Here is a 15,788-nt window from a genome sequence, read left to right as displayed (position 1 = left end):
CAGATATGTTAATACGACTTTTAACTTTCCTTGGAATGTCTGGAGATTTAATTTCTTCAGAGTCTGGAGTGACAGTTGCTTCTGGAGTTTTCTCAGATTCTACGAGAGTGATTTCCAAATCTGCAAACTTTTCAACTAGCTTTGACTTTTCAGGGTCAAGCTTATCATCAAATCTAACATGAATTGATTCCTCCACAATTTTGGTTTCTGTGTTGTATACTCTATAGCCTTTAGAGCGTTCTGAGTATCCTAACATGATTCCTTTCTGTGCTTTGGAATCAAACTTGTTCAGATGTTCTTTAGTATTTAATATAAAGCAAATGCATCCAAAAGGATGAAAATATGAGATGTTGGGTTTTCTTCCCTTACACAGTTCATAGGGAGTCTTATCCAGAATAGGTCTAATAGAGATTCTATTCTGAATGTAACACGCTGTATTTACAGCTTCTGCCCAAAAGTGCTTTGCAACATTTGTTTCATTGATCATGGTTCTGGCCATTTCTTGGAGTGTCCTATTCTTCCTCTCTACAACTCCATTTTGTTGTGGAGTTCTAGGGCAGGAGAAATCATGGGATATTCCATTAGAATCAAATAATTCTTCAAAATCTTTATTTTCAAATTCTCCACCATGATCACTTCTGACTTAATAATTTTAGAGTCAAATTCTTTTTGCACTTTAGAACAGAAACTGGTGAATACAGAGTGAGACTCACTCTTGTGTCTTAGGAATTTTACCCATGTCCAGCGGCTGTAATCATCAACGATTACTAGTCCATACTTCTTTCCATTGACTGATGCTGTTTTCACAGGACCAAATAAGTCAATGTGAAGAAGCTCCAGAGGCTTGGAGGTAGAAACAACATTTTTCTTTTTAAAAGATGTTTTTGAAAACTTTCCTTTCTGACAAGCTTCACACAGAGCATCTGAAGAAAACTTCAGTTTAGGTAGGCCTCTGACTAACTCAAGTTTAGTTAGCTGAGAAAGTTTTCTCATGCTAATGTGGCCTAAGCGTCTATGCCATACCCATTGCTCTTCGTGAACTGACATTAAACATTTAACATTTTGATCTTTTAAATCAGAAAGATTTATTTTATAAATGTTGTTTTTCCTCTTGCCTGTGAAAAGGACAGAGCCATCGTTCTGACTAATTGCTTTACACGTTTTTTGATTAAAGATTACATCATAACCGTTATCACTTAATTGACTTATGGATAACAAGTTATGCATTAATCCTTCTACATAAAGAACATCAGATATAGAGGGAAGAGTACCGTTACCAATAGTTCCGGAGCCTCTGATCCTTCCTTTCTGATCTCCTCCGAAGCCTACAAATCCAGCGTCTTTAAGTTCCAGGCTTTGGAACATAGACTTTCTTCCCGTCATATGTCGCGAGCATCCAGAGTCCAGGTACCATGACTGGTGTCTGAACTTTGCTGCATAGGATATCTGCAACATAGATAATCTTATCTTTCGGTACCCAGAATCTCTTGGGTCCTTTTAGATTAGTCTTCCCAGAGTTTTTATAACTTTGGGTCTTCTAGCATTCTTAAATTTTGTTCTTGTGTGTGTGTGTAATGATATGAAAAAGGAGATTTAAGCTGGTTACTGGTAGAAGTTTTATCAGAATCAGAATCATACCCAATTCCCCTTTTATTATTCTGACTTACTCCATAAATCATGGATGCCATAATACTCCTATCTATCCACTCTTCAGAAACTTCTGAAAGGCTTCTTCATATTTATAAATAATTTCATTTGAAGTTTGTGGTGCTTGAGACAACACTTCTTCTAATTCTAAGCTTTTCGTTTTAGCTTCATCTCTTTCTAACGTTAAAGATATGATTGTATCATCTCTTGCTAGAATTGTTGTCTCAAGTTTACTACACTCTTCAGATTTTGCTTTAAGAAGGCCTTTGATGTTTTTAACTTTTTGTTTTAATTTCTGAAGAGAGGTAAGAGTTTCTGGTAAACATGATTCTAAGTCAGATCTAGAAAGTTCAGAAAATACCTCTTCAGATTCTTCATCTGAGCTGCTGGATGTGGTAGCCATAAGAGCTACGTTGGCCTGTTCATCAGAGTCAGATTCTGATGATTCGGATTCACTATCGTCCCAGGTGGCCATTAATCCCTTCTTTGTTCTGAAGGTATTTTTCTTGAAGCTTTCTTTCTTAGAGTTGTCTTTCTTCAGCTTGGGGCATTCATTTCTGTAATGACCTGTTTCTTTACATTCAAAACAGGTAATATCTTTGTTAGGTTTACCTTTTGAAGTTGACTCTGATCGATCCCCTCTGGGTCTTGATCTTCTGAAGTTGTTGTTGTTCCTCTTTCTCCAGAGTTGCTCAACTCTTCTGGTTAGTAGGGACAGCTCTTCTTCATCATCAGAGTCTTCAGGTTCAGAGTCATCAGTGTCTGCCGTTTCTGCTTGAAGAGCCTTGGTTCTGTCTGACTTCCGTCTTTCAGGTCTGGACTTCAGCGCCACTGACTTGTTCCTTTTCTGAGGCTCATCCTCCTCCAGTTCTATCTCATGGCTTCTGAGAGAACTAACAAGTTCTTCAAGGCTGATGTTGTTCAGATCCTTTGATAACTTCAGAGCAGTAACCATTGGTCTCCATTTCTTTGGCAGACTTCTGACAATCTTCTTAACATGATCTGCAGTCGTGTATCCCTTGTCTAGCACTTTAAGACCTGCAATAAGAGTTTGGAATCTGGAAAACATAGCTTCTATAGCTTCGTCATCTTCCATCTTGAAGGCTTCATATTTCTGGATCAACGCCAGAGCCTTCGTCTCCTTGACTTGGGAGTTTCCTTCATGGGTCATCCTCAGAGAGTCAAGTATATCTTTAGCCGTCTCTCTGTTGGTGATCTTTTCGTATTCGTTGTATGATATAGCATTTAGAAGTATTGTTCTGGCCTTGTGATGGTTTTTGAACTCACGTTTCTGATCTTCTGACATTTTGCTTCTGGGAACTTCAGCTCCATTTAAGGTTGGAGGTTTGTATCCATCTGTGACAATGTCCCAGAGGTCAGCATCATAACCCAGAAAGAAACTTTCGATTCTATCTTTCCAGTAATCAAACTTTTCTCCATCAAAAACAGGAGGCTTGGCATTGTAAGAATCTTTCTCATTTGAGTGGGCCATTTGTTTTTCTCGCACTGGATCTCTCTACACGGTTAAGTGTTTGATTAGAAAATCAATAACAGAGCCGGAGCTCTGATACCAATTGAAGGTGAGAAAAACAAGAAAGGGGGGGTTTGAATTGTTTGAAAAATAAGCGCTTTTGCAATAATGAAAATCACACAATGATTTTATACTGGTTCGCTTATAACACAAAGCTACTCCAGTCCACCCGGCCAAGGTGATTTCGCCTTCAACAAGGACTTAATCCACTAATCTTGAAAGATTACAAGCAACCCCTAAGAGAGAAGAAAATCTCTTAGTCCTCTCAAGTCTACAGACTACAAAGAGTCACTTGAGGAAATCAAATAAACATTAGATACAAGATGTGTAATCTAGAGTGCTTCTAAGAAAGCAAATATTACAAACTTAAGAACAAATTTTTCACTTGATAAGCAAAAGCTTAGTGAAAATCTTTGAAGAACAAAGATGTTTTTCTTGAGCGTGATATAATTTCAGTATAGTTTTGGCTAGTTTATTTCTTGCTTACTGAATGTTGATTTCTTCTCTATTTATAGGAGTTGAAGTAGAGTTGAAGTAGCGTTGAATCTGTTGGATATTGAGATGTAGTTACGCCATTCCATTAATAGCTTCTGCAGTAGACTTTTTCTCTTAGAAGTGACTACTTACCACAATTAGTATCTTCTCTCTTGGAAGTGGAGATTAACGTCTCTTTCTAATTGAGGAAATCCATTTGCAGAACTTTAACTTGGCTTAAACGTTACTTCATCATGATTAACAATTCTGATTAGAGTCTTCGTGTATCTGGAGAATCTTGCTTCTGATGTTATTTCTTGAAAGTTCAGATGGCACTGATAACTTCCAGAGTTTACAGAGGGCATTTGTTCAGAGTCAGAGCTTCTAGACTTTACTTCATGTTCAGATGCTTCTGATACTTTGTAGTTTTGTCCAGAGTCAGAGCTTCTTGAATGAGATTCCTCTTTAGATGCTTCTGATACTTGAGATTTTGCATCTGATCTTGTATTGCATCTGATGACATCATCAGATTTATTTCTTCTTTCTATAGAACCCTGCACACTTAGAAACTTTTCGTTAGGGTGCCATTTTTGGTTTCATCCTTTGTTATCATCAAAATCATGGAATCTGTTGTAGAACAATTTTTGTTCTTACAAGGATGTCTACGGTGGTCTACGAGACTTATGTCTCTCACTAATGATGATATCTTTTGGTATAACCGTGTATATGATGGTGTGCAGATTATTGATTCTTGTGGTGAATTCTCCAATGTGCCTCTTCTTGGTACATGTGGTGGAATTAACTACAACCCTATTTTGGCACGTCGTCAGCTTGGGTTCCCCTTAAAGGATAAACCTAATAACATTTTGTTAGAAGGTGTGTTCTTTCAAGAGGGTAAAGATCCCCAAAACTTGAAGGGCAGGATGGTCCGCGCTTGGCGCAAGATTCATAGGAAGGGAAGGAAAGAGCTTGGTCCAAAGAATTGTATTGCTTTGGAACCCTACACCTCGTGGGTGAGGAAGAGAGCTTCTGAGTACCGCATGCCCTATGATTACCCGAGACCTACACCTATGGTTATGGTCGGGCCTTCAACCCTCCCTAACCAAGGAGTAGAGGAGATGAGAGAGGAAGACTGTTCGCGTGCTTGGGCCCGTGAGCAAGAGGAGCTACTTCAGCAAATCAGAGATAAGGATGCTTTGATAGAATTTCTGGAGCATCAGGTTATCGACGAGCCTGATGATGTGGTTACTTCTCTTCTTCCTCAGTCATCCAGGTTTTGGAAGAGGAAGTATGATCGGCTCGCCAAGGAGAAGGCAGATATGGAGGCCGCCTATGAGAGAGAGGTGAAGAGGCTTCGTGCAGCTTATCTTCCAGTCTCGAGAGCTTTGGACGATTGTTTCTAGGATTCCATAGGATGTTATTTTCCTTCTCTCTTGTATTGTATTTGGTTACCAAGACTGTACTTCTTTGGTGTAAAATTTTTTCCAGATATTATTGATATGAACATTTCGTCTATGTCTAAATGATTAATATTTCCAAATATTTGCAAATAGATCTCTAAAAGTTCTTCTGATTAAAAATAAAATCATATGCACAAGCATTGCATGCATCATATGCATATGCAGGTTTTGTTAAGGGCTTCTTGAACAGTGGTCTAACTCTGTGTTCTTCATTTATTTTGAAGACAAGCTGACGCACCGGTACTACACCAGAGCCAATTCTTCAAAGCTAATGGATCACCCCGAGCAAGAAAACAGAGAACTCAAGGAGGAAGTGGCAAGATTGACTGCCCTGATGGAGTCATTCTTGGCCGCCCAAAGCCAGTCTTCTCCAACGCCTTCAACTCCTCCCCAGAGGACGGTTATCTTAGAGGTAGCTTCCTCTACCGTGCCTGCTGCCAGTGCTCATTTTGCTCCGTCAGCTATGCCAGCCGGGTTTCCCTGGGGGATGCCAGCTAATTTTGTTCCAGAGGGTCTCGCCCCTACCTTTGCTTCTCTGCCGGCATCTAGCCCGGTCCTTGTTGTGCCACCTCCAGTTGTGCATACTTTGCCGAGAGTTGATGACACCATTTATCACTCTGAGCCATCTGAGGGCTCAGATGTGTACGAGAAAATGGATGCTATGAATGATCAATTCCTTGAGCTGCGCAAGGAACTAAAAACTCTAAGAGGGAAAGACCTCTTCGGCAAATCTGCTGCTGAGATGTGCCTCGTGCCAAATGTCAAGATTCCTATCAAGTTCAAAGTGCCTGACTTTGAAAAGTACAAAGGAAACACTTGCCCGCTCAGCCATCTTGTGATGTACGCACGCAAGATGTCAACTCAGACTGACAACGATCAACTCCTGATCCACTACTTCCAGGACAGCCTGTCCGGTGCCGCATTGAGATGGTATATGGGCTTGGATAGTGTGAACATCCACTCCTTCAACGACCTTGGCGAAGCTTTCGTCAAGCAGTACAAGTACAACGTTGATATGGCTCCCGATAGCGACCAACTGAGGGCTATGTTCCAGAAGGAGAAGGAAACATTCAAGGAGTACACCCAGAGGTGGCGTGAATTGGCTGCACAGATTGTGCCCCTGCTCGAAGAGAAAGAAATGACCAAGATCTTTCTGAAGACCTTGAGTTCATTTTACTACGAGAGGATGATCGCTAGTGCTCCCATTGATTTCACTGAGATGGTGAACATGGGGATGCGATTAGAGGAAGGAGTCAGGGAAGGATGCCTGACCAGAGAAGAAGGCTCTTCTGCCAAACGTTATGGGGCGTTTGCCAAGAAGAAAGATGGAGAAGCACATGCCATGTCTTCCCATATTAAACAAAGAAGACCCTCTATGAAGAGGAAGACTGTGCGCCCGACCAGTACCCAGCACCAGGTGGCTCATATAGCACCTGCCTTCAGGGAAAATCAACATTATCAGCATCAGAACTAGCAACAGCAACATCAACAATATCAACATCAACAGCATCGTCCGCAACAGCAGGCCTACCAGCCTCGAAACAACAATCAAACCAGCACTAGCTATGATATGAAGAGGGTCACTTTTGATCCTATTCCAATGACCTATGCAAAGTTATATCCTTCATTGATTGAAAGGAAGCTGATTACTCCACGTGACCCACCGACTGTACCGACCAACCCTCAGTGGTGGTACAAGCTCGAGCTTCACTGTGTTTATCATTCCAGTGCTCCCGGACATGATGTGGAGAACTGTTATCCTCTCAAGACCAAGGCTCAAGACCTTGTCAGAAGCGGTATCTTGTTTTTTGAGGATGTGGGTCCTAATGTCAAGAAGAACCCATTGCCCGAGCATGGGAAATTTGTTGTTAATATGGTTCAGGGTTGCCCTGGCAAGTACAAGGTCAGATATGTCAGCCATATCAGACAATCTTTGGTCGAGATGCACAGACTGTTATGTGGATACAGTCATTACGAGCATGACCATGACAGATGTCGTGTATGCACTGTCAATGAGAGAGGATGTCGCCAAGTCAGGAAGGACATCCAAGAGATGTTGGATCAGGGTATGATCGAGATACTTCAGAATCGTGATGAGGATGAAGTTAATGTTATATCACCTGTATTCAGAATACCCGAACCTGTTGTCGTCAGATATGATTGTTAGACTATGGCACGGATCTAGAAGGGGGGGGGGGGGGGGTTGGATAGATCCCAATTAAAATTTGAGTCGGCGCTAACAATTAAAATTGGTTTTGAAAATTTGTTTTAAGTGCGGAAGCGGCCGAGGAAAAATATAGTCTAAAACGAACCGTTATTGGAAAACCGGATATGCGTCAAGCCAATGGATTAGTGATTAAGTAAAATACGAATCACTACACTAGTCACACAATCAATGATTTGTTTCACTTACTAGGATTCCTAGTTCCAATGATTCAAATACCAAATTAAACTAGATACACACTTAAGATAATTTTGGTTTAGGCAAATTATCAAACACTTGGTGTGCGAAAACACTCCAAGTGATATTTGTGTTGAGTAAGTGATTCCAATTAATCTAGTACAATATCCTATTGTACTTTGGATTCAAAAACAGAGTTTTAACCTCTTACTCAATTAATATCAGTTTGATAAAAGTGCTTATACTAAAATCACTTAATTTTTAAGCTGAAAATCAATTATGCAGAAAATTAAAGAAGACAAAGATTTGATGAGGCAGTTCCCCCGCCGTCCTCGCTTCGGGGTACGTCTGCCCTCAATTCTAAAACTAGAATTGAGATGATTTAATAGATATCACCTGTTGAATTTAACCGTTTATACAAGGATTGCAAAGCACATATACAACAGAACTCTCAAGATGTTGAATGTAGCTTCCACTCCTTGTTCCTTGATTCAAGATGAATCAAGCCCTTCGATGGTTGTTGCTAGACCTCCGATTCCAGCTCCTTTGTTGAAAAACCCTCCGTTCTTCAAACCCTCGGCTCGACTGATCTCAACTACAACGAATCGAACCCGAATTCTTCCCTTCAATATCACTGAATCCGCTACTAGACTGATGAAGACTTCCTCTTCTCAATCACCTTCGCTCAGCTGAAAATTGATGAAGCAATTCGTCCAAAAAAAACCCCAAACACAAACCGGTCTTGGAGGACAAAACCCTAACGGTTTTATTCAAGAAAAAACCTGTCACAAGCTTCAACCCGAACCGGATTCCCCAATCTCGGCTTCGAACCTTATCACCTTTAACCGATCACGAAGCACATCAAAAATGGTTGTGTGTAGTTGATGTGTTGTGAGATGTTGAAGATGAAGATGATGAATCTTGGACACCTATTTCACTTTTTCTTGTTTCTTTGAACACTTGAAATCAATTTGACAAATGTTAGTTGATAAAAGTAATTTGACTTCTATTTATAGTAACCAACTTACCAACCAAAAATAACAGCTTTTCAAACAGTGGAAAATACTCAGAAAACTGAGTTTACGCACGAGCGGTCGACCATAGGTCGGCGTGCGCTGACCCGTGGGAAATGCGCCGACCCCTATGGTCGACTCAAGTATTCCATGCGCTGACCCGTGGCCAACTGCACTATGCCATGCGCCGACCTGTGGTCGACTCAAGCAACCATGCGCTGACCAGTCACCAACTGGTCTGTGTTATGAGCTGACCCGTGGCTCATGCGCTGACCCTTGCGGTCGACTCAAAGCCTACATATCTGCAAAAATTCGTATTTTGTGGTTTTCATGCATTTCGTCATGATCACATTTTATTCACATATGTTTTATGAAATATAGCAGTTTTAGATAAGCATAGAGAAGGATATGATAGGTGATATGTTGCATTTGTTTGTAGACATGGAATCGACAATGCTGATTCATCCATGATGGTCATTTGTCATCATCGAAACTTATGATTGTATGTTGTCTGACAATTTGCCCTTACATGCTCCCCCTTTTTGATGATGACAACTTGTGCAAAGCCAAAGAGACAAACAACATGCAGTATTTACACATTATGCACACTCCCCCTTTCTTTTGTAGTCTAAGGCTATATGCAAAAACGACTGTTAATTGTGGTGAACATATTTTGGCTGCTTGTACTCTTTCTCCCCCTTTGACAACATCAAAAAGAGACAAGGAATGATTATTCAACGTAACATAAAATTCAACAGGAAATAACACTATCAGATAATAATATCACACCAAATATCATTATTGAACGATAATCATTAATTAAAAGAAGATAAACATTAAAAATAATGTTGCACAAACAAGCATTACAGAGAATTTAATACATTCAAACAACAAACAAATTCAGATGCATATGCAGTCCTATGTCCTAATGGTGTCGTCCTCGATGGTAGCAGATATCAGGGTTTCTATAGGGGTCAGCCAGAGATGATATTTGTTCAGCAATACCGCCTAGATACTTGAGACCCCCGTCGACCGATCGTTCCTGGCATTCAAACGTTTCGGTAAATGCAGCATACCGTTCATTCATGCTTGTAGAGAGGTTATCAAGCCTCTCATTTTGCGCTTGAATTTGGATGCTAATATGAGCATAGCGCTCATCCTGAGTTTGCATGAAGGATTGTTGAGCGAGCTGCATATTTCGCATCATATCCAACAGTTCAGAAGAGTTTGCATGCTGTGGAGGAGACGGAGGAGATTCTTCATCATCATGGTGATACGGCTGGTAGAATTGATGTTGTGTTGACCAGCCCGTAAGTTGCCATTCACCCCAGCCACCCTGGGCATCTTCTTCAGTTGACAGTTGCAGGAACATTCCCTCTTCGAACAAACTTGTAGATTCTCCGCTTATCACACCAAAAATATCCCATCATAGACAGAGTTTTTGGGCTGAACTCTTTGTCTGATGAGATGGAGGTATACGGGAAGGACGGATGATTGACGTCGGCTGCAGTAAGGACTTTTTGAATGAAAGATCCGTAGGCAAGAGTCGTTCCTCGTCCGGAGTCACGTAGACTGAACATCCTACTGGCAATGTAGTAGGGCCAGTTGATTTTCTGCTTATTCTTCCGAATGTACATGAGATGAACCTCAGCCTGTTCAACTCTAGAGAGACCACCCTTCTTTGGTCGCAGGATGCGTGAGACAATCCACTGAAGAATCCGCTCTCCTGTTTTCAGCTTGCCGGCAGTGACAGTTCGTGGGAACGCATCACTGTTCATAATATGATCAGGGTAGGTTCGTTTCAGCATGTCGTTCAGCGCACTCTTAAACTCGTAACCGTCTATTTGGTGAGTGTCAGTTACCTCAGCTAGAGGATTTTCAGCATCATCCAATGTTATATCAAAATATTTGTTCCAAACATTTGACTTAAACGATACCTTTGTCGTGCCGATCCTGGAGTGAAACTTGTGCCCGTGAAATTTGTCATGAAGGCCGGCGTAGAACACTCGGACTAGGTCTTCGTTGTATTTAGCATTGCATTCCAAGAATTTGACAATGCCTTGATGTTGTAGCAGAGCCATGATTTCTGTGATGTGCATGCGTTCTGCGGTGAGTTTGTAGAAAGCATGTTGTCGCACAACTCCTCTTTTGCCAATATCTCTGTTGAAGGATTCGACTCGAGCCGGTGGAACTAGCGACACAGCGGAGACGGGTAGAGATGCGGCGGATGATTCCCGGGATCTCTTACCGGTAGGTCTGCGAGATGTGGAAGCCATTTGAACAGATTTGAAGCTTAGTATGTGTGGGTAGAGAGTGAAGCTTGGTGAGGGTTTTTGAGAATGATTTTGCAAGAGAGAGGTTTTCCCTTTTTGTAGATGAGAAGTTAGGGTTTTGGGAAGAGGAAAGATCAAGGGACAATAGACACTAGGTAGATGCAACTTACAAGGTAGTGGGAAGTTTGAAATGTAATTTAATGTAAATGCACACTTAATGAGGATTTAGAATGTAGATGCATGAGAAGTTTGAAGGTTTTTCTGTAGAAAAACAGAATTTTTGAGCGATGCGTCGACCATACCTCTGCATGCATCAATGCATACTGTTTGATTTTTGAAAAATCACAAAAAAAAATTAAGTGTGCGTCAGCCATTGCCCTATTACGGTCGACTCATACAGGCAAAATTTCCAGTTTTTCACTTTTCTGCACATACGCTCACAAGTTTGATGCATAATTAGAATGCCACACAACAATAAACATCCAAAGAGATACATCATGCATATATATACAATATTATTATGTAGTGTAGCTATTTAACCATGAAATTTTGCAGAGAGAGAGAGAGAAGGGAACAGTATCACCTCGATGCCGGAGTAACTTGATGAACAATAAACTTGTGCTTGCAACAACATCAACTTGTTAGAAGTACAAGATTATAGTCTTAATTGGAATAAGGTAAAACCAGCAGTTTATAATGCCCGATCCGAAATATCGAGAATACCAAGTTCTCGGCGGATATGAAAGAAAGGTTCAGTAGCTAGCGGCTTTGTGAAGATGTCCGCTAGTTGATTTTCAGTATTAACATGTTCAAATACAATATCACCTTTCTCTACATGATCCCAAAGAAAGTGGTGTCGAATTTCGATATGTTTGGTGCGAGAATGCAACACAGGATTCTTGGTAAGATTAATGGCACTTGTATTGTCACAAAAAATGGGAATACGTTCAAGTTTGAGGTTAAAATCCAATAGTTGTTGCTTAATCCATAGGATTTGAGCACAACAACTACCGGCGGCAACGTATTCCGCTTCGGCGGTTGACAAAGCAACTGAAACCTGTTTCTTGCTATGCCAACTGACCAAAGAATTTGAAAATAAGTGACAAGTGCCACTGGTGCTTTTCCTATCCGATTTGCAACCGGAAAAATCGGAATCGGAGAACCCTACCAATGAACAATCATTACCTTTGGAATACCATAGTCCATACTTCGGAGTACCGGATAGGTATCGAAGTATTCGTTTGACAGCTTTTAGATGGGATTCCTTGGGACATGATTGATATCTTGCGCACATGCATACGCTAAACATAATATCGGGACAAGAAGAAGTAAGATAGAGAAGTGATCCAATCATACCTCTATACCGTTTTACATCTACGTCCTTACCGTCTTCATCTTTGTTCAAGTTTGTACAAGTTGGCATGGGGGTGTCAATGGCCTTAGCTTTTGCCATGTCAAATCTCTTGATAAGGTCCAAACAGTACTTTGTTTGGCTCACGAAAGTTCCTTCTTTGAGCTGTTTAATTTGCAAACCGAGAAAGTATGTGAGCTCCCCCATCATACTCATCTCGAATTCGCCCTGCATAAGGTCTGAAAACTCTCTCACAAGATTCATGTTAGTAAACCCAAATATAATATCATCTACATAAATTTGTACTAATATCAAGTGCTTTCCTTGACGTTTAATGAAGAGAGTTGTGTCAACCTTTCCTCTTGAGTAACCTTGATCGAGTAAAAATTTGCTTAGTCGCTCATACCAAGCTCTAGGAGCTTGTTTGAGGCCATATAAAGCCCTTTTTAGTTTATAAACATGATCAGGATACTCATGAGATTCGAAACCCGGAGGTTGTGCAACGTAAACCTCTTCATTTATGTGACCGTTAAGGAACGCACTCTTAACATCCATTTGGAATAGTTTAAAGTCTTTCGCACAAGCGAAGGCAAGGAGAAGGCGTATAGCCTCGAGTCGGGCAACCGGCGCATAAGTTTCCTCATAGTCGATGCCTTCCTCTTGGTTATACCCTTGCGCGACTAAACGCGCCTTGTTACGGGTTATTACCCTGTTTTCGTCCAGCTTGTTCCTAAACACCCATCGGGTGCCGATTACTCGATGATCTCGCGGAGGAGGGACAAGGTCCCAAACCTCATTTCTAGTGAACTGATTAAGTTCCTCCTGCATTGACAAAAACCAGTGTTCATCGAGTAGGGCTTCTTTAGGGTTTTTAGGTTCCATTTGCGAAACGAAAGCGAAGTGATAACAGAAATTACTTAGCTTCGATCGAGTTGTAACACCCTTTGAGATATCTCCGAGAATGTTGTCGATTGGATGGTCTTTGGAAGACTTCCAAGCTTGAGGGAGATCATCGTTTGAAGGTGGATGAGCTACCACAGTTTCCTCATGGTGTACATCTTTATCCTCCTCAACTTTGACTTTGTCGGGTTGATCAATCCCCGACTCGCCACCTTTGAGTATGTCTTCCGTAGATGTACCTGCACCATGAAAAACACTACCCTTTTCGATGTTTCTCGGATTGGATTCATCAAAAGTGACATGTACAGACTCTTCTACAGCAAGTAATCGTTTGTTGTATATTCTATATGCTTTACTCGATTGAGAGTATCCGAGGAAGATACCTTCGTCGGCCTTGGAATCGAATTTGCCCAAGTTTTCCTTTCCATTATTCAATACAAAACATTTGCAACCAAAAACATGTAAGTGAGAAACATTTGGCTTTCGCCCTTTTAAAAGCTCATACAGTGTTTTATTTAGAATGGGGCGAATGAGCACCCTATTCAGAACATAACAAGCCGTACTAATGGCGTCGGCCCAAAAATATTTCGGTAAGCCACTTTCGTTGATCATTGTTCTTCCCAATTCTTCCAAAATTAAATTTTTACGCTCCACAACCCCATTTTGTTGAGGAGTACGTGGAGCGGAGAAGTTATGATCGATACCATGGTTACCGCAATATTCTTCAAATAAATGGTTTTCGAACTCACCCCCATGGTCGCTTCTAATTGCAACAATGTTTGTATTTAATTTATTTTGGGAAAGCTTAGCAAATCTTTCAAAGGCGGCAAACGTATCGCTCTTGCATACTAAAAAGATAGTCCAACAAAATCTAGAAAAGTCGTCCACTATTACGAAACCGTAATAATTTCCTCCTAGACTTTTAATCCTAGATGGCCAAAATAAGTCCATATGAAGAAGCTCGAGAGGTCTCGTTGTTGAAACGATATTTTTGGATTTAAATGAGATCCTCGTTTGCTTCCCTTTTTGACAAGCATCACAAAGGTGACCCTTGGTGAATTTTATTTTGGGGAGACCTAAGACTAGATCTTTTGAGACTACTTTATTTAGTAAGTCAAAATTAACATGTGCTAAACGCCTATGCCATAACCCTGAATCTTCACTCATTGTTACAAGGCATTTGTCACTTGTTAACGATACTTCATTTAAGTCAAGCATATAGACATTATTCACACGCAGGCCATTAAACATACTCTTCTTATCATCATTATGTACAATTTTGCAACAATCTTTTGAAAACGATACATTGTATCCTTTGTCACATAATTGACTGATGCTAAGTAGATTGTGTTTAAGACCTTCGACAAGCAATACATCAGAAATAGTAGTGGAAGAAGGGTTACCTACACTACCTTTACCAAGTATTGCTCCACGGTTGTTGTCACCATAAGTTACATATCCCTTCTTCTTAGCCACGAAGTCAATGAAGAGTGATATGTCTCCTGACATGTGCCTTGAGCATCCACTGTCGAGAACCCATCTTCTCTCGGTAGTCTCGAGGCATTGTACATATTGAAATGTAATTAACAAGAGAAGGTACCCAATGGCTTATTGGGTCCTGAATGGTGAGGAACGAAATGGTTGCATTTGGGCAGCCATTGATAAATGCCTTTAGGAACTAAAAATCTCCTAAGCCTACATTTAGCAATGGAGTGGCCTTTCTTGCAACAATAAAGACAAGAGGAATTTACATTTCGATTGCCTTTGCTATCTTCATCCTTTATAACATATTTATATTTTTGATATGGATTAACCATACTTTTTCGAAAGTTTGATTTATCGATAGCAAAGGTAATCTTGGGCTCAAGAGCCTTGTCAAGTTTGGCCTTTAGGTTTCTTACTTCACCTTGCCAAATATAACAAGTATCACACCCAAAGTTTATCATCCTACTTCTAAGGTCCTCACAACCTGCTTTTGTGCTTTCTACTATAGAAGCTTTAAGTGCCTCAAGTTTCCTTTCAGATTCTCGAATTTTTTGTTCCAAATGAGTAAAAAATTTGTTATTTGAGGCAAGCCTTTTAAAGGCCTCTTTAACTTCATAGTGTAAAGTATCAAATGCAGTTTGTAATTCATGATGAGACATACTAGAGGATTTTTCATATTTAGCATGTCGTACCTGTTTCTTTTTGTTCTTTTGATGAGCAGAGAGACATAGGTTTGCATTTTCATCTTCATCACTAGAACTTTCATCATCGGAGGAGTCGCTATCGCTTTCCCAAGCTATGTATGCTCTCCTTGGCTTTGATGATTTCTTGTGTGATTTGTATGATTCTTTTTCCTTTGTCTTCTTGTTCATCGGACAATCCGATTTGTAATGACCGGGCTTTCCACACGTTTAGCACGACCCTCTAGTCATTTTACCTTTTGCGTCATCATTTTTAGAGTACCTAGATTGTTTCCGGAAGTTTACCAAGTTCTTCTCGGAATGTTGGATGCCGTTCTTTCTCACGTAACGATTGTAACGTTTAATGAACAACCCCATATCTTCGCTCTTGTCCTCTTCTTCTTCGTCGCTCGATGAATAATCACTTTGCTCTTTTGCTTGAGACTTCGAGGAGGAAGTCTTTAGAGCTATAGATTTCTTTTCACTCACCTTTGCTTTGTCCTTCTTATCTTTCTTTTCGTGTTGTTCTAGGCTCAAGAGTACTTGTTCGTGCTATTGTAGTTTGCCAAATAA

This window comes from Lathyrus oleraceus, chromosome 2, assembly GCF_024323335.1.
Source record: "Lathyrus oleraceus cultivar Zhongwan6 chromosome 2, CAAS_Psat_ZW6_1.0, whole genome shotgun sequence".
Classification (NCBI taxonomy): Eukaryota; Viridiplantae; Streptophyta; class Magnoliopsida; order Fabales; family Fabaceae; genus Lathyrus; species Lathyrus oleraceus.
This window is presented reverse-complemented; position numbering follows the sequence as displayed.